The 27,319-nt window shown below is 40.2% G+C and overlaps 1 long non-coding RNA gene across 2 annotated transcripts in view; it reads right to left on the bottom strand.

Annotated features, from left to right (window-relative positions):
• Positions 1 to 27,015, bottom strand: part of LOC132249955 (uncharacterized) — a 203,098-nt gene extending 176,083 nt beyond the window's left edge. For both annotated transcript variants that reach the window (XR_009461499.1, XR_009461498.1), the window contains exon 1: positions 26,140 to 27,015. This is a non-coding gene — a long non-coding RNA (uncharacterized LOC132249955). The remainder of the gene's footprint in view (positions 1 to 26,139) is intronic.
• Between the last annotated feature and the right edge of the window lie 304 nt (positions 27,016 to 27,319).

Genomic DNA, 27,319 nt, shown 5'->3' with positions numbered 1-27,319 from the left:
AACCATCAAAAACTAAAAGCACGGAAGAGATTCTGCCACCTTTATTCACAGCACCTAGTACTTCATTTCATTGCTAGCTCGTTAATCAAAGGGACTATTCATGGAATAAAATGCGACTCATGATGAGTCACGTGGTCCTGAATAATTCAAACAATTATTTCATTTCTTTCCTTTAGATTCTCCACTCTACCCTTCCCCCTCCAATTTCTAGGGCTAGGTGTTGGTTTATAGTAATAACCTGAGTTTTCTATCCAGAAAATGTGTCTCTGGCTCAGTATCTTGCACTTCTTTTGCAATTCTTGTCATCATTGTTTTGACTTCTCTACTTTGATACATAAGTGAAGTACTGTGTAAAAATAACTAAAGAGCTCCACTAAATTATTATGATGCACTAAAAAGATTTAAGAAAACTAACCCTCTTGCCCATGTAAGGGCACAGCTCCCGGTGCAGTACTTCTGAGCAAAGAATGACAACCAATAAAGAGCTTTACTGATTACTACTTCAGGACTGTGCTACACAATTATGCCTGCTCCTCTCGAGACAGCCACACAACAGCGGGATCTGCAATACACTAGGAGCCAAAGTAACGCCCTACTCCTTTTGAGAATGATATCCATCTCCGACAGCAAATATAAAAGCAGTTGAAACAAGATTTCATGGGCCTCAATTCCCACAGCTTTTTCCAGGCGTCAAATTTGATCACCATTATAAAACAGTCTATGTGAGCAGCCTGGACACTGTAAAAAATAAAAACAAATCCAAACCCTTTAGTTCTGTGTGATTTAGAAAGTAGAAAGAATCAATTTTGTGGAAGACATTTTGATGGAAACTGGACAGCTTTCAAATCAGGTTTCTACCACGTAAAGAAAGGAGCTCCTTTCTCTTTGTTGGGCTATTGGGCATTATTCTTTCACTCTGATCTACCTATTGTGACACAATTTTTGACATTCCCAGAAAAGAAAGCAGCTAGTTGTTTGAATCTATTTTAAAGAACGAAAGCATAATAGAATTACACGAAGAAGAGAGTGGTTGAGGTAACAAATTAGCTTGTAAGGAGGAGTGATACTGAGGCCATTAAAATCATATCAAATAGCTCTTTAGCTCCAAAGCAGCTATTTCTTTCTTTAAGGGAAACAATGTCCTTTTGCAGCAGCATTTTTGAAAAGAGGGAAAAGATTAGGCATTCCAAACAGGACTTTCATCTTCCAATTGTTCTTTCTTTTTTACAGTCTAAGACGCTGAAGGTTGAGTCGAGAAACTCCATATGTGTTTTTAGTCCTGGGCCAAACTTGCAGTTCATTTTTTATTATTAGCAACATGTACGGATAATAGATGGCTACTAGATAGTTAAGCCTCTTGTTTTTCTCATATCGCTGACAGATGTTTACATAAAACGTAGTTAGGTCAACACCATATTAAAAAATGTTTCAGTTTACAATGTAGTGAAAGTCACAGAATGTTCAGCGCAGATTCCTGCATAAAATAGACGCTAAATTTATAGACATGTGTCTAAACCAAACACATGCTTGAACTTTAAAGATATTCAAAATACAAGCCTGAACTGAAAGAATCTTGAATGCATTTAGAGGAAGAGATTGCGGAAATCCTTTACCCCTGGGGATGCTCATATGACGGCAGTGACAAACTCTAGCAAAAATTGTTTTAATCTAACATGGACTGAGGAATTTATAAGGACACTCAGCATTTCAGCTGGGTTTTGACCTGCTTATCGTCCCGCCTTTTTCTTCTATGTATACCATTTTGCCCTGCCTTGTATAGAAGTTTGGACTTCAGTGACAGCTGCTAGAGTTGGCCAATGTTTTGTTTTTTTTCCATTCAAGATAGTGCCTGCTGGTTTCAGCTTGGATAAACCATGGGCTATTGTCCAATGGTTAAAGGAGAAATCCTGCCACCATTTAGATTTGATCTATTTTAGCTCCATGTCCTCTCAAGCAGGCCCACAAATAGTAAAGATTGATCTATAGAGGTGGCAGTGTTATTCTCTTCTGTTGACCCATAAGTAGCTGAGATTTGGGTTTACTCCAGCGACTGAGGGGCTGTAGTGCCGTGCATGGGACTTGCATGGTGTCTTTTTGTTGCAGAATTCTCTTAGCAACCAATACTTCCGTATCTACAAGCCCATTCTCTTGTGGGTTGTTGCAGCTTGAAATCAAAATACAGCCAAAAAGCTTGGAAATCAGAGATGGCAAACTCGGATCCGCAATTCTTGTGAAAGAATGCTTTTTAAGATGTTTTTAAAACTTTCTAGAAACTATTGGCTTCTGAAATAGTGAGAAGTAAAATTTCTGCGCATATAGAAAAATCAGATGGCATCTATGTGCCTTTCTTTCCTTCTCACAACAATCTACTGCTGTTTTGCAATATCTACCAGGAAATGAAATAGGCACTTAGAAAGGGCAAGAGTGAGAGCGAGATCCCCAACCCAACACGGAAAAAAGGTGGGACAGTCATTGCCAGGAGAAGGGTTCAGCAGCAAAGAGCAGGTGCTGAAGGACTTACAGGTATGAAGTAGAAAAAAAAGTTCCTCTGTCCCTTTATTGAGTGGTCAGCAGTCAGTAAGTTAATAGTAGTTATAATTTAAAATGCTCTAACAAAGACTTCCTGGGTCAAAAGTCATGAGTGTTAGATGACTAAATGACCTCTGGCATGTAAAAGGACACCTTGGTTCAATGTCCACATATCAGCCAAACATCCTTATCTACCTGGATGTATCTGGTGTCCCGTCAGAAATCCAGCGTACAATATTCTCTCAGATTTATATATTGGAATAGGATCCTGCAATCCATGGTTTTATATCAGTGCTAAGAAAACACAGACTCAAAAAAGTTCCAATAAATATTTCCATTAAAAACTAAACTATGGCTGAAATGACTCACTGAAATCTGTCGTTGATGCAAATATTCATATAAGGTACTAATGTGAATGACACTTACTACTGTATGGGCACACTTTGCAATGTATTAATATATTTATCCTCCCAACACCTTTTATCCAACACCAGTGTGACTAGAGCAAATCAGCCACATAAAAGGTAAACCTGGGATCAGCACCTATAGTGAGACTTCACATGACACAGTACCTCTGATGAGACAGCAGGATGAACTCTCTACCCCCGGCAGAGCTTTCTAGTCCTGGTATTAGAGAACTCCTGGAAGGAGAAGTGGAAGGGACCTAAACTTTAGACATTGCTTCCAATACTGCTCATATATTTTACGTTTAAAGGTCCTTTGGATAAAATGTTGAGATAGAGAGTTAGGGATTAATTTTGACAGACTTTTGAGGGCTGTATCTGTGGATTTAGACCCATAAATTTCATGCAAGTCCTTTTGTACATTTGGGATAAAGCGACTGGTCCAAAGTCACGTGAAGATATCCGTGGCAGAGCAAACTTCCCAGACTAATGTCTTAACCAAATCCCATGCAGTAAACCCATAATCATTTGAAACCAATTCCCAGTTTAAATCCTGGACCAAAAACCTGACTTTTAAGGAAAGATATATAACCTTTAGTGACCACATCTGAAGCTCATTCTAGCTTGAATACATGTGCAAACAGAGTTTTGCTTCAGTTCCCAGAAAGCAAAGTTTCCAGCTTCAAAATTAGGGTGAGTGAGGTTGGGTTGGTCTTCCAAAGACACTAAGAAAAGGTAAGAGATAAAGAACTACTCACCTACAAAGCATCCGAGAAGCAGAAAAGTAAAACACCCTTTGCTTCCTGACAATCCCAGGTATTTCCACCAGGAACCCATTAGCCCACTGCCCTTCCCTGTCTATAAATCCTTCCAACAGTGCCAAAAGTTATAATTTTAATGCTCTAACAAAGACAACAGAAAATGTTTCTTCCTGAATTACATGTGCTTTTACCCAATTGCTCCAGGTGGACGTGCTTGCCAATCAACAAACCAGCAGAGTTTGCTTGGAGGGAGAGAAACCCAAGGATTTTTTCCCCCCTCCAAGGTGATTGATAACCACAACCACCTGTATTTCAACCAACAGACATCCGAAGAATGATGTGAAGTAATGAAGCAGTAATAAATCTTATGTTTGCTGTTGAACTCTTTGACAACTTAATTGTACTTGACTTGTGATATTTTAATCACAAGACTGAGGTAAACCCAGTCAGAGCAAAAGAAAGGACACGTGGAGTACCAATGTTTGTTCACCTGTAATGGACCCAGACCAAAAATGTCATTCCCTTTTCATGCACAGAGGTACAGTAGCTGCCCAGCAGCACCGTATATAGACTGCATATAATGTCTTTGTGTACAGTAGTTGCGAGGTTGCCCCGTTCACTGTTTTTCTAAGCATTACATTTCACTTGTAAAATAGTAAATAAAATTAAGCGATCACACAAAACAGGGCATGTGGTTTTACAGAAACCATGACAGGGCCCAGGTACCCTTTCTGGCAGGGAGTTAAGAGACACTAGTCAATGGTGGGGGGGCGTATGAATTTTCTGCTGTTAACACTCAAAGCCTGGTGAGTGCTATATTGCTTGTGTCACATAACACTTTTAACAAAAAGTGCTAAAAAGCACTCCCTCTTCTAATCTTCTTAATATTTTTTACACAGCAAATAAAACCATATCAAGATGCTTTGAAATAACACACACATGTTTTGAAGAAGAGATGGCAGTCCAGTACATTTCCTTTTACCCTGTTCAAGGTAATTTCCTGGTGCCAGAAGGTGTCAGTTATGAACAGCACAGGCGCGTCTAGACCAGCGCTGTTGTGCAGTATATGATGCCGCAAACACATTTGCGGCACCACATACTGAATAGTTTGATGTTCTCCGCGCTGCAAGGGTGTGCTGCCCGAATGTGTGTGGTGCCGGGTTTTTTCCCCACGATTTTTTTTCACCCCTGGATATCCAGGTGTCAATACATCCCCACTTCCCCCTCCGACCACAGAAATAAATACCGGCGCTGCACCATTTAGGCAGCGTGCACTACTGAAAAACAGAGCCGGGCTCCCCATAGCCACGCTCTGCTACCAGCCAGGCTCCGTGTGGCAGAACTGCCACAGCTACAGTCCTGGGAGGCCCCCAGGTAAGGCTGCTGAGACCAGCAGCCTCCCCTACTCCACCGGGGCAACTTGCTGCTCACCAAGTGCACGTGACACAGGAGTTCCCCGGGGACAAGTCATTGCGGTGCAATGTATACCACGGTTAGTTGTCCCCAGGGAATCAAACATCCATGCACATCTGGATGCACTGCACTAGTGTGCTAAGTGCTGTATTTACCTACAGAACAGGGAATGAATGAATGAACGAACATGTTTCTGCCATAGCATCTGATGTATATCATCAACTAGTTTTAAGAATGATAAGGCTTTTTATCTCAATTCATGACTTCATTATGACCCATAAGTTCCCAACAAACAGGAAAGCTTCTGACAGTCCAAGTCTTTTAGTTTAGTGGGTTTAGGTTTGGACATTACTGTTAGAACAGTAAGGCAGTAGAACAGACTGCCTAGGGAAGCTGTGGACTTGCCATCACTGGGGGAGTTCAAAAAGGCGTGGGATATGCATTGAGCATGGGTGACTTAAATGTAGTTATGCCTATGCTCGCCTATGGGTATTTTCCATACTTCTTGTCTGGGCTGGTTGCCCTAGGGGCCCAGGAAGGAATTTCCCCCCCCTAATATTGCTACACATGAAGGGGGTTTTTTGTTTTTTTCAAAAGCACTGAGTGTTGGCTGCAGCCAAGGCTGGGGATTTTGATTGGGGTGTGCTAATGCTCCTGCTGGGACTTAAACCCAGAGGTTCCTGGGGTTTTACCAGGGTCTTGCCCCTCAACTCAGGGTCAAACTGATTACAATATTTGTGGTAACAAAATAATTTTACCCCATTGTCAGATTGATACAGACTGTGGGGATTTCTGCCTTTCTCTGTAGCAGGGGCGGTAAAGTCCTCATCTTTGCATTACTTGTGCGTATTTTAAAAACCCTTGAAGCAGCAGGACATTGGCCACCATTGTCCCTTTGTTTTGTCTGTGGCAGGCTGGGGTGCTATGCCTTCTGATCATGTTGACTGTGACGATTACTAATAGATTAGACAATGGGTTTGTAATAGGATGAACCTATTTCTGTGGAGGAGGAAGGACTGGACCAGATGACATCTAGAGGTCTCTTGATGCCCTACTTTTCTATGATTCTATGGCCTGAGATTGTCATCTTGGGTTAGAGGGTGTCCCAGGTAGAAAACCCAGAGGCTAAAGCAGGGTAAAAAATAAAAACCTAATCCCAATGAAGTCAATGGAAATTTGGGGGGAAGGAGGCAAGGACAGAGTTTCATTCGGTGTATTACACCAAGGAAGTCCAAATAAAGACAGAATTCTAGTGACCCAAGTGAAATGTCGGTGATGCTTTGGCTAAGAATTATGCAAGAACAGATTCAGCAGAAGATGGCCTGTTTGTGCAGATTGCATCCACAACTAAAAATGGCACAGAGCTTTCTTGGAGATGAATGGACTTTGGCTGAACAGGATAGGAACAGTTCTTGGTAAAAAGGGGGAAGTATTCGGAGAGAGAAATATGTTTGGGAGTTTAATGCTAGGTATTTTTTCTGACTAAGCTATGAAGCTTGGTTCCCTCTCCCTTAAAAAAAAGGTACAGGTATCATCTGCAACTTGGAAAGTGCTACAGCAGACAAGGAATTATTTGAAGCAAGGGTAAGAGCAGGGAGAGGACAAAGGTGTAACAAAATCTTATCTGGAGAGGAGGGAGAGCAAGGGCAAACCCAAAATTCGTGCCACAAATGAAGGTAAAGATTTTAAACACGCAGCTTTTTCCCCACCCTCCATCCTTTTGTCCTTTTATATTCTCTGCATTTGGACTTTCAAAACACTGGCATGAGGCAAGATCATTGTATTTTCTTGCATACAATATGCCCCCCCATAAGATACCTACCAAGTTTATGAAAGGTGGAATGAAGATTAAAAGCTCTTTTCTTGAAAGTACTGGTAGCCAGAAGTAACTGAGTAGCAACCGCTGAGGAGCCCAGCATGCTCACGGTGCTGCTCTCTAGGTGCATCTATAGCGTGCCAGACTGTACAGTTTTTATTGTGCTGCCCTTGCACTGCATGGGTCGTTTCGGACACTATTGCGCGGTCACAATGATTTACTGAGCAGTAGCATCAGCATCACGGTTCGTGCCTGCCGACACTATAAGCTACATCACCATAGCTCATCACTACAGTGATGTCGCGTCTCATGTAGATGCACCCTCTGTGAAGCATTTCCAGTTACTTCCACTTCTTCCCAACAGAGGCACATGCTACAGAAGCTTGTTATTCTTGTTTCTCACAATATGCATGTTGTATGCAAGAAAATACAGTAATTCCTATCTTGTCTCTCCTTGCCATTCACAGAACTGTACTGCTAGACAAACCATCATAAGACACAAGTGGGAACAAGCAGTGGGAGGCAATCTGTGGAGCTAAGGCTGGACTGGCTAGCTGAGAAAATCTCTGCATTAGGGTAAATCCTCATAGTATTACTCCTCCCATACATAACACCACAATCCAGCTCTCCATTAACAATTTTAGCAAGGAAAGAACATGAAAATGAGCCTCACCCACATCCAACTCTGGAGTGGATTTTAACAACTTTACTTGTAGCAAGTTATGGTGTTCTTGATGGTTTTGGGGCAACATACCTTGTGGTTGTGTGACAGTTATTGTGCAGTTTTAGAAATAGGTTAGACATGGACTTGTATAGCATGGTTTGGATAAGGATGATCCTACTTTGAACAGGGGTTTACATGACATGACCTCCTACCAGCCCTATTTTTCTGTGAATCTTCATCATATATTTAAGCAAGATAATCTAAAAACAGACTCTTAAGCCTGTCTGACAACCAGTTATTTCCAGGAACTGTATCCTGAGCAAGGACACTCATTCAGCCTCTGAGAAATGGGAGACACGGGATGTCTAATGGCTTGGAATTTACTCCGAGTTGGGAGAATGGGCCTGTTCTTAGCCAGAGGAATATAAATATTCCTTTAAAGGACTGATTGGCATAGATTTATAGATGTTAGGGTCGGAAGGGACCTCAATAGATCATCGAGTCCGACCCCCTGCATAGCAGGAAAGAGTGCTGGGTCTAGATGACCCCATCTAGATGCTTATCTAACCTCCTCTTGAAGACCCCCAGGGTAGGGGAGAGCACCACCTCCCTTGGGAGCCCGTTCCAGACCTTGGCCACTCGAACTGTGAAGAAGTTCTTCCTAATGTCCAATCTAAATCTGCTCTCTGCTAGCTCGTGGCCATTACTTCTTGTAACCCCCGGGGGTGCCTTGGTGAATAAAACCTCACCGATTCCCTTCTGTGCCCCCGTGATGAACTTATAGGCAGCCACAAGGCCACCTCTCAACCTTCTCTTCTAACCATGCATGAGTCAACTGGTCTGGACCCCAAACCCCATTTCTCTGAGTTTTAAATAAAAGAACCAATTTGGATTGTTAACAAAATTCACATTTAATAGGGTGCGTGTTGTTGAACTAAAAGCTGTATCAACAGTGCTTTGCAAGAGGCCAGAAATTCACACAGCAACCTTGTCCTCAACTCTCCTGCTTGCACATGTGTATCGTGAGAAGGCCTTTCATTACACGATCACGTAACAAATTCACACCCCTTTTCCTGTTAAATAATTTGCAACTGTTTGAACCTGAGAGTTATTCTGTTGAAACCAAGTTCAATGCCAGCCAGCCACAAGTGTGTACCGTATGAGCAGCTGAAAATATTATTGCAGCGACGGATACATGACCAGAATATACTCCCTATCACAGTGCAGCATGTGTCCTGTTTATATACTTAGATGCCTTTGTTTTTGAGATGTTTAGGCAGGTGGTATTGTTATAGCCTGTGAAGCAGATGTGCCCCTCTAACAGATCATAAAATGGAGAGGTTAATAAAGGGATAAGAGGTGTCATGCTAGCAATATCGCTGGTGAGGCATACTCAACAGGAGTCCAAGGTGTAACCATTGTATAAGGTATATTACATGGATTGTGAAGCTTATTAAAATGTTAGAAAGTGTCTCTGTCTCTCTCTCACACCCTGTATTTTCTCCCTCTCCACTTCCTGTACAGTTACAATAATATTTTGGAAATATGATGGACTGTTATAAAATGTCTTTACTGTGCTATTTTAAGGGACAATGCAGTTAGCCTGTTTTTTTTATTTTTTTTAGAGTATTGTAGTAATCATCCTGAAGTGCTGTAGTGTTTTGCATTTTTTCTCTCTCTCTCTTTTTTTAAGGTGGTTAGACATTATTAGTTCAAGAGGCCAAATCCTGCGGTGCTGTCTAAATCCTAATTCAGGTAAAAATCCCATTTGATAGACTGGAAGCTGAACAGCAAAGTCAGTTTATTAAAAGTTCAAGTTTCCTGTCCCGGTGTTGCAGTTTAAGAGGTTGGGTGGGGGGAGCTAATTGATTGAAAATGCTAACAGAGACGAAAGAAAAAGAATCATGCTATAGTAGTGGGGGCAGTGGAAGGAAAGATATTAAAAACCAGATTCTTAGAGATATCTACTGCCATGATCCCAGAGAGCTGTGAACCTAGCCTGGGGCTCCTGGATTTTAAACTGTTTGCCAGTGACTCACATATGACTCCAGTAACATTTTATCTTAACCTTTACCTGCCAGTTTTCCAAACCATTGCATGGGGTGTCAAGATGTACAGCCATTTCAGAGGGGATTACCAAGGTCCAGCTCATTAAAGTGCTTTAAGATGTCTTCACATAACAAGACCTATAGAAGTACAAGGTATGTTTATAATTAGAAAATGAAAGGGAGAGTGCTCTGTTGGGCATTGATATCTTATTCAGAACAGTTCACGTGTAATTTTATTTTATTTACTTAGGGAAAGCAGAGATCTGCTAAACAAAGATATAGTAAAAGGAGGAATCTTATAAGAGTCATCGTTTGATATACCTGTTAAAGTCCAGACACTATTATACATGGATTTGTGGATAACCGTCTAAAAATGTGCTTACAAAGAATCAGGAATAAAATAAGAAATAGGACAGGTTTGACCTTCTTAATTCAGAGGTTCCATCATGCAAGTTTAAAACAAGTAAGCTATTCCTAAATCTATTTTATTTTAATCTAGCTATTTACATATTTAATTCAGACTTGAACTATGACCATCTTTCTAGCTGAGTCAGTAAAAACAATACTAAGCTGGCCTCAGCTGGAATTCAGTTTTTGAATAGCTTATATTCTTTGGCTTGATAAATTAGTAGATGCAGATACATGCATATATAACTTAATAACTTTCCAACTGACTCAATCCCTGGAAATTTATAACTTACTTGGCTTTCAGCCTTTGTGCAAAGAAATTGATGGTAAAAATGCAAACATTTAGCTACACTCTAGTTTTAAAGTTCGCCACAATATGTAGGCAATCTTGTTTCCTCTCTGGATTATTATATTTTTCCTCTCGGGGCTTTTTTTTTTTTTTTTTTTAATAGATTTGATGTGCTTGGGAGTATCAAGTACATAGTGTGTTACATTTAATATCTAAATACAGAAGTTGACAGCAAGCCAGAACAAAGATGACATGATTTGACAGTTGTCCCACTTGCTTGGCTCTGACATGACTTTTTCCTCCTTTGACCAAGCATTAAATGTCAATTGAGAAAAGCCGATACTGCCCACTGCTTCCTTAGGAGCATGTTGGCGGTGTGGTATGTAGAAAATGAGGGCTCCAAAACATGTGCTTCCCTGGTGCTGTCCAATTAGACTGTGCACGTGTAACAGAATGTAAAGTCATATCTTAGGCATAAATCAAACTCATGGCCTCCAGATCACGTGATATCTTGTCCCGACTCCAACCATCAGGAATGCTTCTTGTCAGGAAACATGAAGTTCCCAGAGAAGTCCCAACTGCTATTTGACATAACCTGCGTGCTATAGAAAGGATTCTTTAACCTATCAAGGAAAGATTTTAAAATGTAATATGAAATCTGTGACAACACATCCTTCCTCCCCTCCACCAAAAGAATTTATCTGGCAACTTAGAGAGTCTCTATTAGAACTCAGAAATAGGCTTGAAATAGAATAAAAGTACAGAAGTGCTCAAATGCTGTAGTTTGATTTGTCTACTGCTATTAGAACAGGGATATACAGATTTCATTTGGGATTTCTGAAACTGTTAAACGTGTGTGTGTTGATTTCAATGGGGTTTATAGTAGACTAACGTTGAGATCTTCTGAAGGTCAAAATTCTGCTCCCATTTACTCTCCGGTAATGGGATGCCATGAGCCCCATGACGCTTCAAATTATGATATAGAATTGCAACAGGCAAACTACTGTTCTCTATTTTGTACTTTTTCCAATAATCATATTGGTGTCAATGGAGGCTGCAGGGGGAAAAACAAGAAAATTGTTCCCCAAAATATAGGACACTTACATTCATAAGCTTATATATGCATTTCTGATAGCAATCTATTGAAAATTTTATTTTGCATGCACCAAATCTGAACTAACACTTCTGCAGCTCAAGCAAGTCCAGAACATTTCCAGACTTCATACCACATTGAATGTCAACAGCAGCACTACAACTGTAAACTTCTTCAATCCCAGCCCCACTAATGTGGCTTCTATCTATGTCAAGGAGCTATGAATGACTACCCAGAAGTCTGTCCTTTAAATAAAAACAGACGTGAAAAAAGAAATAGATAGTTTAAACAGTCAGTGTTTTGATCCGTTAGCCCTCTGAGGATCAGTCACAGGTAGCGCCAACCAAAAAATTCTGGTGCAACAGTTTTCCATTGGAAAATGTTGGTATGACAAAAATCAAAACATTTTACAGGATCATGTCACTCAATATTTTTATAGAAAAAATATTTAAAAATTATGTTTTGATCCTATATATAATATATAACACACATAAGTCAAGACACAACATTTCAGAGTTGTCAAAACATAGCATTTGAGACTATTCTGTTTCATAGGAAATTACAAGATTTTGATTGATTTTTTGTTCCAATTAAGAATGAACCCAAATTTCAGAATCTTAAAATTTCTCTAGGGGTGGCAATACTGTTTTCTGGCCAGCTGCAGTCAGAGAGTATAATAAGCTACACTGAAGAAAAATTGAGTGAGGTATGGAAAATACATCTTTCCATGTCAAATTAATGAAGATACAGCTTGGGATTTTCAAAGGCAATCAAAGATGTTAGGAACTGATTGCCTTTGAAATGTCAGGGGAATTGGGTAGCTAACTTTTTTTAGGTTTTTCTGAATATCCTACTCACAAAGAATGAATTAACAAATAAAGATATTTCAGTGGTTGGGAGACTGTCAATGTATACAATAGATTAATTAATTTTTGACACGAGTTATGGGAAGATTTTAACAACATTAAATGGTCTGATTCAATGCCAAAATGCTATACAGTTCTCAAGCCTAAATATTGTCTGACATTCCAGCTTCATTCATTTAATTGGTGTTCAAACAAATGGAAGTAAAATAATGTTGTATTAGTTGAATGACAGGATCAATTCAGAACTTCAACTTCAAGTCTTTCTGGGCTGGAGCCACAGGAACTTTAGCAGAAAGGAAGGGGAAGGCGGGGGCAGGGGAGGAGACAGTAAAAATGGCATATAGTTTTTATTCTTATTCCTCCTATTTAAAATGTCTTTGGTATTATTTCTGCCTGTCTGTGCGTTTTACTTTCAGCTTCCCTACTCAGCTAGTAGCATTCATTACAGTTCCTAAAACAAATGAAACAATCGCTATGATAGACATGCTGAAAATTGTATAAACTACATCTGAGTCTCAGATGTAGGGAAATTTAAATTAATATATTTATATTGGATCAGGAAAGTAAGTAAGTAGGGAGTAATTGCAATGTGAACTCAATACTCAAGCCTCCAGGCATAAATTGATCACCAGCTGGGGTCAGGAAGAAATATTCCCCCATGGTATAGGATTGCATGAACACTAAGGAAAACTAAGGAGGTTTAACACCTTCTTCTGATACATCTAGAATTGAGGCAAGATGATGGCTAAGACAGATCATTGATCTCTGCCATAAAGTAGTTCCTGTATTCTTATAGCCTTAGATTAGAAATAATAGCTCATTTATTGCAATGGATTTTAATCACTCCAATGTGAATGCCTAACACTCACAGCAGGCTCAAAATTGGGAAAAGGCATAAAGTTCCCTGTTTAACTCATTTGAAAATGGGAAGAAGGTATTTTAAAAGCAATCAGGAGTCAGTAGGGGCCTATCTTGCAGAGTTTCCGGAATGACAACTGAAGTCAATGGGAGCAGCAGGTGGTCATCTTATCTGGAAAGTAATCCTCTAATCCATGGTTTATATTTAATATGACTGATCCTTTGCATTAGAGAAAAGGATATTGAGAGAGATGGTAAGAGAACAAAAAATTTACAGAAGTCACTTTCAAGCTATGAAGTAACAGAGAGCGTCACATGGGTAGTGTGGCCTTACATCCATGCCAAAGGGAGCAGGAGTTGGATTTTTCAAATTCACTCAGTTTTCATGGTACCTAATTCCTTAGGTCCATTTGAGATTCCCAGCCCTAGATCTATGCTATCAGAAAAGCAATCTTACGACTATTGATCCAGTAGACTTCCTGTATACCCCCCCCCCCCAACTATGCATCTCTAAAGGTGCCTTCTGGGTTGTTTTTTTTAAACAGAGTCTTTTTTTCTATGGTTGTATGTCTCTAATACAGCTGTAAACCCTTTGGCAAGTATTTTTAATAGCATCAGCAAAGGTTGGGAACTTAAAACAGAGGCACACAAATAAGTAGCCTTATTTTTAGAGGTCCTGACCACACCTGTAATATCTATTCTGTATGAACTGAGGAATTTAACAATTCACAAAGCAACACTAGAACAGAATGCAAAGAGATCCTAGCCCTGCACTGATTGCTCCATCAAGTTACTATTTAAGATGTTAAAAGGATTTGAAATGTGAAGTTTGTAGCATGGCCAGAGGAGAGACTCTGACCATCCAAAAGAATACCTTTCAAAACCAATTCAGGTATTCACTGTCATTCCCCTCTAAAATAACCCTGTGATACATATTACACTGGATATCCAGCTACTACTTATTCTATGCATAAAGCCTGTTCCCACTGAAATCAATATGATAAAATGACCGTTGACTGCAGTAGGATTAAAATTTGTCCATCTTTGAACAGTCATTGAACTGAAGACTTTTCCAAGAAGTCTTAATGCTAAAACCATCTGCCAGCTGTACAGGAGCATGCACAGATGAACAGACAGAAAGAGCATCCACACAAAGGAATGCTTTGAATTGCCAACACTGTGAAAGGACTGAAGACCCTAAAATATATATTTTACCTTATTATACCAATAGCTTGGGAGTAAAGTGATTCCTTCTGTTTTCTTTGATCCCAGCACAAACCATTCTGAAGAATGCAGAACTGGTTTCTCCCTTGCTAAGCATGATGTAACCAGACAAGGATTTCAGTATTAAGTCCAAGTGACAGTGCAACTATTTTGTTTAATATTTAACCAGTTTTAATTGGAAGTAGGTCTGGTTTCTCACCTTTTCTATAGAAAGTAACCAACTTTAATTGATGGGAGCCAGGGCTGAATGAAGCACAAAGGCACGCTCCTTTCCCATTCCTATTCTGTGCTGTGGTGTCTCCCCATCAATTTTCAAGTCTGAGTTCAGAAGAAAAGAAAACTCACATTTCTTTTGCTATTCTCTCAGAGGCATAGGAATTGGTTAAATGGTTCATATGCTCAAGATTGTTAATGAGAACCAAAACTTTCATCTCATCAGGTGATTTCAGGAGATGGTGCCCTAAACATGGGCCTATAAATCCTGTGTTTTCATCCAGACTTGAGGTCAATATAGCACGTATGCATTGAAGGAGGTACTTGACAAACCAGGGTGTAGCAAAACCTTCAGTTTTTCTTTTTTTTTTTTTTAATGCACTCCCTCCCCTTCCCCAACCATTTCTGATTTTTCTCTCCCCCTCTGTTCCCTATAGGTAAGTATAAATGAGCTAAGACATAGGATAAGCGTCAACATTTTATTTTGCTAGCAAGTTGTATTTGTTTTTTCTCCTTTTTTATATTGTATAATTATTAGGTTTAAAATGATTTTTACTGTTCTATATTACTGTTTTACTAATACCAGATGTTTTAGGCCTACATATATAAGTTAGCATCAGTCATGTCAAGTTTCCATTTTATTTGTCAAGTCTCCATCCTGTCCCCAGGCCCAGTTGTGTAACCCATGACTCACACCTACCCCTCCTATGTAACTTGGTTCCTGAATGAATGGGGATGAATGAGGGTGCTTGAGAGACAATGGCAGTAGGTCTAAAAATATCTCCCTCTGAATGACAGAACCATCAACACCAATACCTGGACCAATGATCCAGGCCTTGGAACTACCCTCAGCATTCAAGAAACAAAAGATGAGGCAACCCTCCATTGTGCCAGGCTGCACATACTCAGTAAGAACACCTGGAGCCCTCTGGGACAGGACTGGCATTGCCTGGACAGGCACTCCCCATAGGAGATCAGAGGTAGTCTGACCCGTAAAAAGGGGTAGTGAAGACTGACTCCTTGGGATGCCCTCTCCATCTGGACCAGCACCATGCCACACCACCTATCCACCCAGAGGCCCTGCCAGTGACCCCCCCCCGGACAACACCTACTGGACAAGGACCCCTTTCCAGCCTGGATAGGTAGCTATCACCCCCCACCCTCTCTTCAACCAAGGACTTGGACTCCATTTCTCTTCCCTACCTGGACTCCAGCCCTTCCACTGAGTCTCTTTCTCCTGATGCCATTGTGCGTGTGCGTGTACTAATAACTTCATGGGGCTGTGTAGTGTGTTCTCTGTTTAATAAACCTGTTATTTTGAAACCCCGAGTTGGGTTTTTGTCCGTTTCCTAACTGTTTCCTTCTTGCCACCACTTATCTACCCACTAATCTCTCAGCTGTCTGCCTCAGCTTCCAGTCCCAAGCTCCCAGCTGTCTGCCTCTCTCTCTTTCCTGGCTGTCTCCTCCTTGGGGCCACTTGACCTTAAGTAACCCCAAGCCTCAGTTCCTCAGCCCAGTTTCTCTCTAGTCTTCCAGTTCTAATCCTGGTTCTGGCAACTTTCACTCCTTACACTTCCTCTCTCACCTTAACCTTCCCTCAAGTACCCCAAATGCACACATATATACTGTACCATCCAAGTTAGGAAATCACCTGTGTGTATGTATAGGTGAGTGGTATGTGTGTGAACTGGTGAATATATGTCATCGTGTGCGTGATATACGAATTAGCAATCCGTGTATTTGGATGGAGTGTGTAGGTATTGACAAATGATTGTTGTCAAATTTTTGGTGTGCATATGTGCTTGAATTGGCAATAGGTATGCATGCGCCTAGGCTGGTTTGAATGTGTATGTGCCTGAGTTGGTAGTGTATGTGTGTGTGTGTGTGTGTGTGTGTGTGTACATAATTGATGTGTGTGTTTATATATGTACAACTGTGTCACACCCTCCTGTCTAACAGTGCAATATTGATATCCTGAGAGTTGCCCTGACCCCACAGGACAACAAAGGGAGTAAGTACTAGCCAAACCAAGGCCAGTCCTTCTGTATTAGATGCAAGTCCAGCCAACAGGTTTGCCAGAACTTCACAATCAAAGCTTTCTTGGACAGCACGGGTCACATCTGCCCTTTTAACTGAGGAGTGTTAAATGGCAGTCATTGCCACAGGCCTAATCTACTCTGGTAGGGTTTTTCCTAGGATCCTGGCACACTTACTATGCATGATCCACCACTCATCTCTTATGAGTATGACAGGATTATGTACCTATATTGTGCTCCTTAGCAGGGAAAGGAAAAACTAAACATTGGGCACAATATACCCATGAGCAACAGTTACCAGGTCATTCAAGAGCCCTTTTCTGCCTTCCCATGGAGATCCCACAGGTACAGTCACATTCCCACTTACTGTTTCACATCATGTTTTACTCTGAATCCCAAAACACGACACATAATCATGCTTTATTAAGCACCTGCTTGGCTTATTTGAAGAATCTGGCTGTGACTGCACTAAATCCTGACCTTTGACTTTTCCTGTCTGATGCCAAAATGATTATTTCTGCTGATTATCAGTTTGACATCAGGGAGCAATTGGTTAATCCTCAGGTCCTTCAGCCGTCTTATCTTCCCTTCTTGTTTATGCTTGTCATGTCTCTGTACTTCAGGTTTATTCAGACTGATTTAATATTCCAACAGCTGAGGAGAAGGAAACCACAATTTGAACTTATACCAGCTCACCCCTCACCCCGCAAAAGGGCACAGCTATGCATTATTTTGCTTGTCGATATGTAAATGAATGGTGTGAATGTTTGCAGAAATACCTAAATGCACTTCAAACAAGAAAACACCCACATATAAGACTGAGCCGGTAGGTACAAAATATCCATGCCACCTTGTATAAAGCAAAAACCATAATCCACAAATCTAGTGCCGCTTCTATGATTAGAGAACAATGACATTTTTTTTAACTGAAACTTTTTTTTCATGGAAACAGATTCAGGTGACCAGATCAATTTGGGTCAAAAACTTAAACCATTTTGAAAATAATTGACAAGTTGATGTCAACATTTTTAAATGGAACATTTTGGTTTTTTCCATTCAAAAAGGCATTTTATTTCCAATTGCCTTCAAGTTATATATATATATATATATATATATATAAAGGATACAAACATGAAATATTTCATTAGCTGAAAACAAACTCCAAAACATCCTTTTGTCCCCATTTTTTCAATGTGCTGAAAATATTTGGAAAAAAAAAAATTGCCTGATAAAGGAAAAACACATTTTATATATTTTTCTATTTTTCAGAACTACTAGCAAACCAGTTATTTACAGGGTTCTGGTCATGGGACTTTTGCTTAAGGCTGAAATGGCCATCTCAACCTTTTCTTTTCCACTACTATCCATGTGACAAAGCAATGATGAACTCAGTTTCTGTATAGTTAAGATTCTGGGTCAGCACAACAGCAGTGAATTAAGCAGTGAACTAAGCAAAGGTATGAAATCCCAATGGAAAGTTGACACTGAGAATATTTCAGTGCTGCTGTTCAACTGATCCTAATTGAATGTACATCTCACATGCACATCAGAATCAGGAATCGAATACTTACTGTGGCAATAACAATCATGTTCGAGGTGATTTCCAGTTGTAGTGCTACATTTTAAGGCTAATGCATTGTGACAACCTCCTAATTCATTTATTTAGTCAGGTGAAGATCTTCAGAAGTGATCTTTCAATTAAAATTCATCTGCATCATTAGAGCATGTGAAGTTTTGCTAATTAGTTGTTCTGGAGGTTTCTGGGTAGCTCAAGTACCTCGTATTGCAGGCCAGATCCTTAGCCTAAGTTAAGACAAGTGCTCTAATTCAGATCAATTAAGAAGCTCCCCTATGTGGTGTGTCTTCTTAATAAGTCATGCCTTATTGGTCCTTACCTTCAAAGTTGAATTTGCTTCCAAAACTTGCTGTTCATTTATTATCTGCTGGGGAGGGGGGGAGGAGGGGGATAGGAAGGAAATCTCTTTAGGATTAATTAGGTTAACCCACATTAATTAGGTTTTCTGGCCCAATCTAGCAACCCAAGAAGGCAAAGTTTTTATAAATTATGAGCAACAAGACTTTTTATTCTGGTGATTCATATACATGACATAGCTAACAAAGTGCCTTTTTAGCCTGCTGGCAATACACTGACAAGACTGTATTAGCCATTTACTTCCACCTTCATCAATTTGAGGGTGTCTACTACATCACCTGTATAGATGTAAAGCCTGAGTTCTGTTTTCCTTATCACTGGTTTCACTACCTTGTCTTTCTCCAATTTCATTACCTTGCACTCTTTCATTACTAACACTCATTGCTTCCCCTCCTGTGTTTGGCTGAGCTGTTGGCAAGTTTTCCCCCCACACTTTTGGATGCAAATGGTGATCTTTGTTTGTCCAATGTACAGTTCAGTATTTTGTGAATTCTGTCTATACAGCTTGACTGACTACAGGCTGGTGATAGATCTTAATAGAAAGAGAATTGAACTGTTATTTGAAAAGTAAATTTAGCTCCTAAACTGAAGTTTGAAAGCTGACACTTTTTCACTCTGTTCAGTTCAAACTATTTATGTATTAGGCAGCTGAAGCTTTGGATCATTTTCTTGTCTTCCTGCTCGGAGGTTAAGCCTTTTCACTCTTTGGTTGCCTCAATTATTGTAGCCTTCATAGGTTCATATGCTGCCCTCCTTACAACAATATCTCAATAGTGAATTAAGACATGGGCATAACATCTGCCAGGAGTGGTTCATTCACATGCACATTCTCTCCCAGTGAGGAAGAAAATTATACATGCAATGAGGTTGTTTGCTTTGGTCCCCGTTCACCACAAGCACAAATTATCTGTCAACCCTCTCTGCCCCATTGACCATAATGGAGACAAAACTGGTCAAATTTGAGATATATGCTTCAATCATATTTGCATCCACATGGGTACGTACAGACATTCTGGGAGGTTAGAGCGAGTTAAAAATGGTCACCTGTTCTAATGTAACTCAAGATAAGGGGCTAGCGGAGGGGCTTGGGCGGGATCAGGGTACAAACAGGGTGTGCAGGGCAGATCACAAGGTTCAGGGGGCAAGCAGGATCCAAGGGTACAAGTGGGGTGCATGGGGGAATTGGAAAGATTGGGGGGGGCTGGCAGGGTCTGTGGAGGGGAACGAGGAGAACGAGGGAACAAGGGATCTGTAGAGGAGGATTGAGGGAGAAAGTGGGTCTGTCAGGCAGGGGGGAAATCAGGAGGCCTGGGGCTCTATCAGGGTCCATGAGTTGGATTGGTGGGAACTAGGAGGGTTTTCTGGGATGGGGGTGGCAAGCAGGGGTCCATGGGGAGAAGGGGTTGGTGGGATCAGAGAAGCTAACAGAGTCTGTGGGGGAGTTGGGAAGATCTCTCCCCCAGGTACAGGGTATATTTTGAGCCCCCTGGTTGCTTCCAACCCCAGATAAACAACCCTCCATCCCACCTACCATTCCCCCACCCCAACTTACTTCAGTTGGCTCCAGGTACTAAAAGCAGATTGCAGGATTGGAGGGTTTGGCAGGCTTGGTAGTGGTGGTGTGTAGTGGGGGGTTGTCCACCTGAGATCAGAGAGGCCTGATCCTTCCTTCTAGGGAATGTCCCTGCCTGTACTGCCCGGCACAAGCCTCCCAGGCTACTGGGTGCAACCTGCTAGCTGCTGATGGTGCCAAGCTCCCGCAGGATGTACCTAGCAGCCTGGAAGGCTTGTACTGGGCAGTGTAGACAAGGACACTTCCAAAAAAGGAAGTATTGGGTCCCCTTGGAGCTTGGTATCAGTGGCAGCCCAGCGGCCTGATTTTTGCTTCTAGGTAGCATCTGGGTTACCTTTGATTTGCTGCCAAGAACTTGCCCACAATCCCCTGCCATCACTGCAGACCCTCCCCCATGCCCAGCCCTAGGCCTCCAGGACAGCCCCAGAGAGGCTCACCATGAAACTCCCAGCAGCTGGTGGCAACAGGGGGGTTCCCATAGTGACCTACTCTGGGGCTCTCTTGGAAGCCAAGGTTGAGTGTGGGGAGAGGTACAACCTGATAGTTGGGGGCATATGCCTAGCAGCCAGTCAGGGTTGGCCCCTTCTCCGCTGCCCTCGATAGTCTCCAGCATGCTGGGAGGCATGCAGGAGCACCCCCAACCTGCTGGCCCCAGCCAGTACAGGCTTTTGTGTGCCCCCTAACCAAACACACACACACACACACACATTTCAGCTTGAGTTTTATATATGTATAAATAAAAGTATATAAAAACATAAGCTGAAATTCTTACATTCCAGGAATAGAAAGTTGAAAGGAACATCAAATTTTGAAAAGTCTGTGACTTAAAAAAGACAGGACTGGCAAACCTGGTGAAGCAGGTTTACCAGGCGTATACTTAGCTCATTTTGTTTAGCATAAAACATGTAAGCCCATGTGCAAGAAAGCGTTATTTGAACTAACATTCTTTGTTTTAAAATCTGGGGGAGTTTAGGAGTATTTGTATAAAAAATTTCATATGTTTCCTTTCATTATCACTGATATAACCTCTCTCAGTACCACTGTTTATGCTTTTAATGGATGCCGGGAATAACACACTCAGGTTCTATAAATAATCACTGTTGCAATTACTCTTTCAGCATTAAACAAAGTTGCTGGCTGTATTGGAAATGCAATATGACTGGTTATACTATTATCATAGAACCATTAATAGGCAAAAAAAACCTCTCTCCCTGGCAGCATGGGACTGCAGACCTGCTCTAGTTTTTTTAAATATGTTTTATTTTTGCTTTTTGGAAAAAGTAAATTGTTTTGATAAATCTTGTAAGCACCAGCAAATGTCTACAGGAAATCAGAAATGGTCTCAGGGGGTTGTCTAAATAGTTACTCAACTTAAAATAAGTTCAAGGTACAAAAAAGAATAAAAAAAATTTAAAATGGAATTTACATTAATGACCTGGAGCAAAAAAGAAAGAGACTCTGAATTTACATTGCTTGAGTGAGTTTAATTAAACTAAGCTGGATTTTTATTTGCTCATAGAAATCTCTCTCAAAAAGCGCACAGACACATCAAATAGGACGGTTCATCTTTAAGAAAGTTATTGTCCACTGTTTTAAAAGCAACCTAACTCTCCCCCCAGAAAAACATGACAATTCTTCTATGAAAAGCTCCACGAACAAATTGCTCTGCATACTATTCTTCTGTGGTTCATTTGCATCTCACTCAGGTCAAGACAAATAAATCCACCCTCTCTCATCCTTTATTTTATTCTTATCTTTAATTTTCTTTTTTTTTCCAATTCAATTTAGATATTTTTGTGGGGAAAGGGACTTTTTTTTTTTTTTAAATAGCAATTCCTCTCCCCCTTCCCCCTATCCCTGCTTCCTCTCCATCCCTCCCAAATGTCAATTGTCTATAGGTTTAAATCCGGAGAGGCTTCTGGTCCATAGGAATTGTGATCCTAGAGCAAAACAATGGTCCATCTAAGACTAATATTTTGTCTCTGAAAGTAATCAGAGTCAGATTCTTCAGAGAAAGGAATAAACAGAAACTCTGAGAATGTACACTGATATATCATCAAGGAAAATATATTCCTGTCTCCAGCTGTTCATTAGCATTTTCCCCCCTGAGGTATGGTAGGAGGCAACAAAATTGCTATATATTGGATAAAGACAGGTTTAGTTACTTAATTATTAACTAGGATTGATGGGTATCAAGAGTGCTTGGACAGTTCAGGTCTGTTCTTTTTCCAGTTCTAATATCTGCTGATAGTTATAGTCATCCCAGGTCTGTAGCTACACAGCCTAAGAAAATCACATTGCTGACAGTCACATCTTTTACCAAGTTAAGACAGAAACTCTATGCCACCAGTCCACTCTTCAGGGTTGTATGGATACGTCTTAACGTACCATATGTTCAGCCTGAGATCTTGATCTAACACAGTGACAGTTGGATATGATCTTTATTAGTTTTACCTTTACTGAGGTTAAATGCACAAATGAAACCAGTATGTGTGGATTTAAGTGGATTTCTAAAGATGATATAAACAGGGTGGCAAAAGGCACCAAAAGGGGAATTAAAAAAATAAAAATAAAAATCAAGCATCTTGCATTTGGTGACCCAAGTTTGATCCAATTCAGCACAGAAGCACTCAAGACCTTAAAGGTCTAAGTTGTGTTTTTGTAAGAAGGCTCTATAGAAAATATGCACACAAATTACTGTAATAAAGGACAGTTGGCAAAAAGGACCAACAGTAATACAGAATAAAGCAGGCATATATTTCAGTCCATTTGAGTCATTTGCTAGCAAAGAACATCTGGTCCTACAGAGCATCTGAATTATGCTTATCACTGTTTTCTCCTAACTGGGAAAAAGGAAAAGGAGGCAAAGGAGGAAAGAAAATCTTTTAACCAATTCATCCTGATCAAACAAGCAATTTATTTATGCCAATGCTTGGAAAATTCTCTCAGTAGCATTCAGAATACTAAGAAACACTAAGTCTTAAGCTATTGCCATAAATTATGAGCTAAGTCAAAGAAATAACTTCCATCAGTTTCCATAAGCTCCAATGTTTAAAACAGATAAAAATCTGAATGAAAACCTACTTTGGTCAGTCTGCACCACTGCTTTTAAAAGGAAGCACATGGAGAAAACGTTTCAGAAGAAACTTCACTTTTTGATTTGCAAAGCAAAGTTTTGTACCAGCTCACTTCACACAGCACAACGGTCACTAGTTGTTTCCATTACTTGACAGTTTGGAAGCAGAAACACCCAGATACACTGGAATTGCATCATCTGCTTCAGAAGGTTTTGCAAAATTAAGTGCGATTGATTTAGTACAGGAGGTAGCAATATTTTGTAATAAATTAAGCAGTACATCTCATGATAAGAGTTATCAGGATTGGGGCCCCATTGATCTAAGTGCTGAATGAACACAAAGTGACGGTATTTTACATTACCTAGATGCTGCTCAAAGCTTTTGACCCAAACTTAAGTGATCCTGTTATAGCTCCTAAAGTGCAATCATGCAATTGGGACTTGTAGTTCAGCTGAAATGGACCTAAATTTTCCCCACATGTGGGTGTAAATGAAATGTTATTTCACTGCAGTTAATATAATCAGGTCTTTTGAACAATGAGTTAGTGACAAGAGTGTCGAGTTGATGTTATATGACCTAATGCTTCACCCCAAGCCATATTCCAGAGTGCCTGGTTGTGAACAGTCCCACTAATTTCAACAGGTTTACTGGTTTAACCAAGTCCTACTCAACACAACTAGAGCTAGTGAACCCAAGTTCTAGAAGTGCATTTGTTTATGAGTTGCAGGCACTTCTGCTTCATTCTGAAGTTCAGTCTCTAACCAGTTCCAGCTGTGGTTAACAAGTCTCTTGAACTTGATGCCCAACCATTAAAATGGCTTCAAACATTAATGTGGTCTCCACAGGTCTCAATGTTCAACTCAAAACTTATCAAAGCAGTCTTTATTAATGTAGCACACAATCATACCAAGGCATGTAAGACAAAAGAATAATTGCCACCTCAACAACAAAATGGAGCTTGATACAAAATGGTCATTTAGCAAATCGAGCTAAAAGCCATATGCCATCAATTTGAGGTTGTACTGGAAATATCAGCAGTCAGAATGAAATTACTGGAGTTGGAATTTTGTCTTTAAGTGCCATATTGTTTAATTATTCTAAATTAAACTCAGGTTGGCCCAATGTGGATGTCAGTAAGTTAAGCAAACAGTCAGCAATGATCTGGGACTGCACCTCACCAAAACTTGCAGCAACCCTTTTATGACAAAGAAATGAGAATAATGCACATTTCCATTTCTATTCTACTATCCACCAGCAGCTGGCTCCCATACTCCAGTTCAAAACAACTCTACAAATGACATATAGCCACAGAATAGCTTTTACTTGTAGCTTTCCTTGATAACTTTTTTCTTTTTGCAATAAGAGTATATAAGCTGTAAAACAATGTTTTAGAAAACGCTTCGAAAGAAGGGAAAACGGCTTTTTCTTTTAAGGATTAAAACTTCCTCAACAACGTCTGTAAAGCATGAACCAGAAAGCATCTATTAGGATAAGCCGAAAGGCAAATATACAACATGTGCATATTTTATTTTACTCTTCTAATAGATACATCTGTGACCATACTCGGTGCCTTTCTCAATACTACAAACCACAGAGACGCTAACATTTCCATATAGCATTTTATCAGGGAAAGGCAGCCCTAATGTTATTCTCTCCCCAACATAAGACTTATTATCCATTCTACCATGTCTGATTTAGGGATGGAAAGATCTCGGTGGTATTAGTATTGTACAATCATTACAGAGCTAGTGGTCACTGGCTCTCGCTGATGTAAAGAAGCTTCAGAAACGAAGCCATTCATTCAATTGTTATTGTTCCTAGAAAACTTAAATATGGCTGCATATTCCTGTGTGCCATCACTCTTGGATATCCCCATTATAACAATCCTCAAAGACTATGTGAAACGTATTTTTGGAAATGTTTTTGCATTGCAAAAAGTATTTGCTTCCCGTAACCTATTATCTGTAATATAATCTACATTATTGCTATAACCTACCCTATTATCTATGCACCCCAATCAGGCTCATTGTGCTTGGCATTATACAGATACTAAATAGGACAGCCCCTGCCACCAAAGGACTTGTAATTGGACCCCATTTAAACAATCCCTTGAACAAGTTTAATAAAAAGCAAAACACACGATTTTATTAGATAGAAACGTATGTATCTGAACAAGGAGGAATCTTTTCTTTAAGGTTTTTTTTGTTTTGTTTTTCCCCTGCTTCTATGACTGCTACAATACGATAATAGGATATACAGCAATTTTGAACACACATTTTGATAAAAAGAAAAAGAACCAAGCACTGCTCCAACTCTGAACGCCGACTGATTGCACATTTTTTAAAACTATTTCCCTGTTCTTTGTCTGAAATCTCAATAGTTTCTTATCATTAGGCTTTTCTAACTTTCTGCTTTTTTTTCAAAGTATCTTATCCCTCAAGATTAATGCTTAATCCTGAAGTGGAAAATAAAAGGTCTCTCTGTTGTAAAACAAGTACATAACAGCATACAACAAGTATAACGGGACAGTTTGAAAACAAGCTCCAGAGATCTAGTACCCATTTCAATAGGTCCATGTGCAAAGACATGGGAGAGGCACTGCAGGTAAGGCAAAGGTGTTTTAATAGGAACAGAACAGAAGTTGCATCAGTGCATAAGGATACATTTGCAAGAGTTTGTGCCCGCCCCAAAAGGGGCAAAAATATGTTTCAGTTATATCAGGGAATGTATGCTGTCAATTAAACTGTGTAATAAAGCTATCTTAAAAACAGAGGCCTGGGTTGTAATAAGTGAAATAATGTGGTGTTCCTAAGTCCATAACCATCCTCTAAACCCCAATGCTTGCAGCATGAGACAAGACACGCTACATGTGAGAACATACCATCCCTTCAGGAACAAGAATGGGAAAACGTAACAGAAAATTAAAATACTTACCAGTTAGAAGGAAAGGAGTCAAAGCAAGAAGCAACTGCAAAATGGATGGTTTAGGGCCACAGCTGCTGTTTCCCTTCTAATTTAAAGGGTAAGTTTGCAGAAAGGCATGCTGGGGATAAAGTCCTAGAAGTTGTTCTTGCAGTGGGACTGGGTAGTCACAGAAAAGTTGTGATGTTTGTTTTCTGCACTGCACTTAAATTGCACTATGCTATAAAATAAGGGGCAATATCCTGACCTGTAGTGCTTTAATACACTCTTTAGTGACTTGCATTTTGCAAATCCACCATAGTATAATGATTAAATAAAGTGCAAGGCAGGGAAGACGAAGTCTCCCTGGTTTTGAAGCTAGATTTATGCAGTGTGAACCCGTTATTAAAGCTGGCAATTGGATTATGCTGTGCAGTTTGATCCGTGCCATGAATCACTGACACAGAAAAACTAATTAGTCTCAAAATCTACAAATCAGTTTAACTTTTCCTACGTTTGAAATCATGAGATGGTTCTGAGTTACACTACCTCTTGGGGAGTCATTTGCCCCAGTGAACGATAACTGGCACCTTCTGTTTATCTGGTTAGAACAACAGTGACCGATCAGTGAAGTTATCCTCCCCATGGTAGCAGATTGAATGGTAAAAAAAGGAGACTCACGGGTTAGGCTTGATACTTTTTGCCCCTGAGGATGTGGCTTTAATTCCTGTATCTGCTCCAGACTTTGCTGGTATGTGCAAGACACTTCCATACAGAGATGCCCTGTTACTTTGGGCATATTGGCTCCAGAACTTACTCATACAGCCACATTTCTGTGCCAGGTTACTAAGTTTTCAGAGAAGATAGAAGAGCTTAATCATGACTATCCTGCTCCTAGTTCTTCACAGGCACACACACAGCTAACACACATTCTTACTACACAATCCTGTCTTGTTCTGTATAGACACATCTTTTGTGTGGCTTGGGCATAACTTCAGGCTCAATTGACAAAAGGAACTGGGCACTGGGATATGTTGCAACACCTGGCTGCCTAAAGCGGAATCCAGAGCCATATATTAGGTAGGTACCTAAACTCTCTGAAAAATGGGCAAGGCGGGTAACATGCTTCATAATGATGTTCATAACACCCAGCATGACTTGAGTAAGGACCTGCCTAAGCTAGAAGTAAAAAATATTGAGGAAAATACACACC

The sequence above is a fragment of the Alligator mississippiensis genome, chromosome 4, assembly GCF_030867095.1.
Source record: "Alligator mississippiensis isolate rAllMis1 chromosome 4, rAllMis1, whole genome shotgun sequence".
NCBI classification, from domain to species: Eukaryota; Metazoa; Chordata; order Crocodylia; family Alligatoridae; genus Alligator; species Alligator mississippiensis.
Note: the sequence above shows the minus strand (reverse complement) of the source record. Positions and strands in the feature narration are given on the sequence as shown.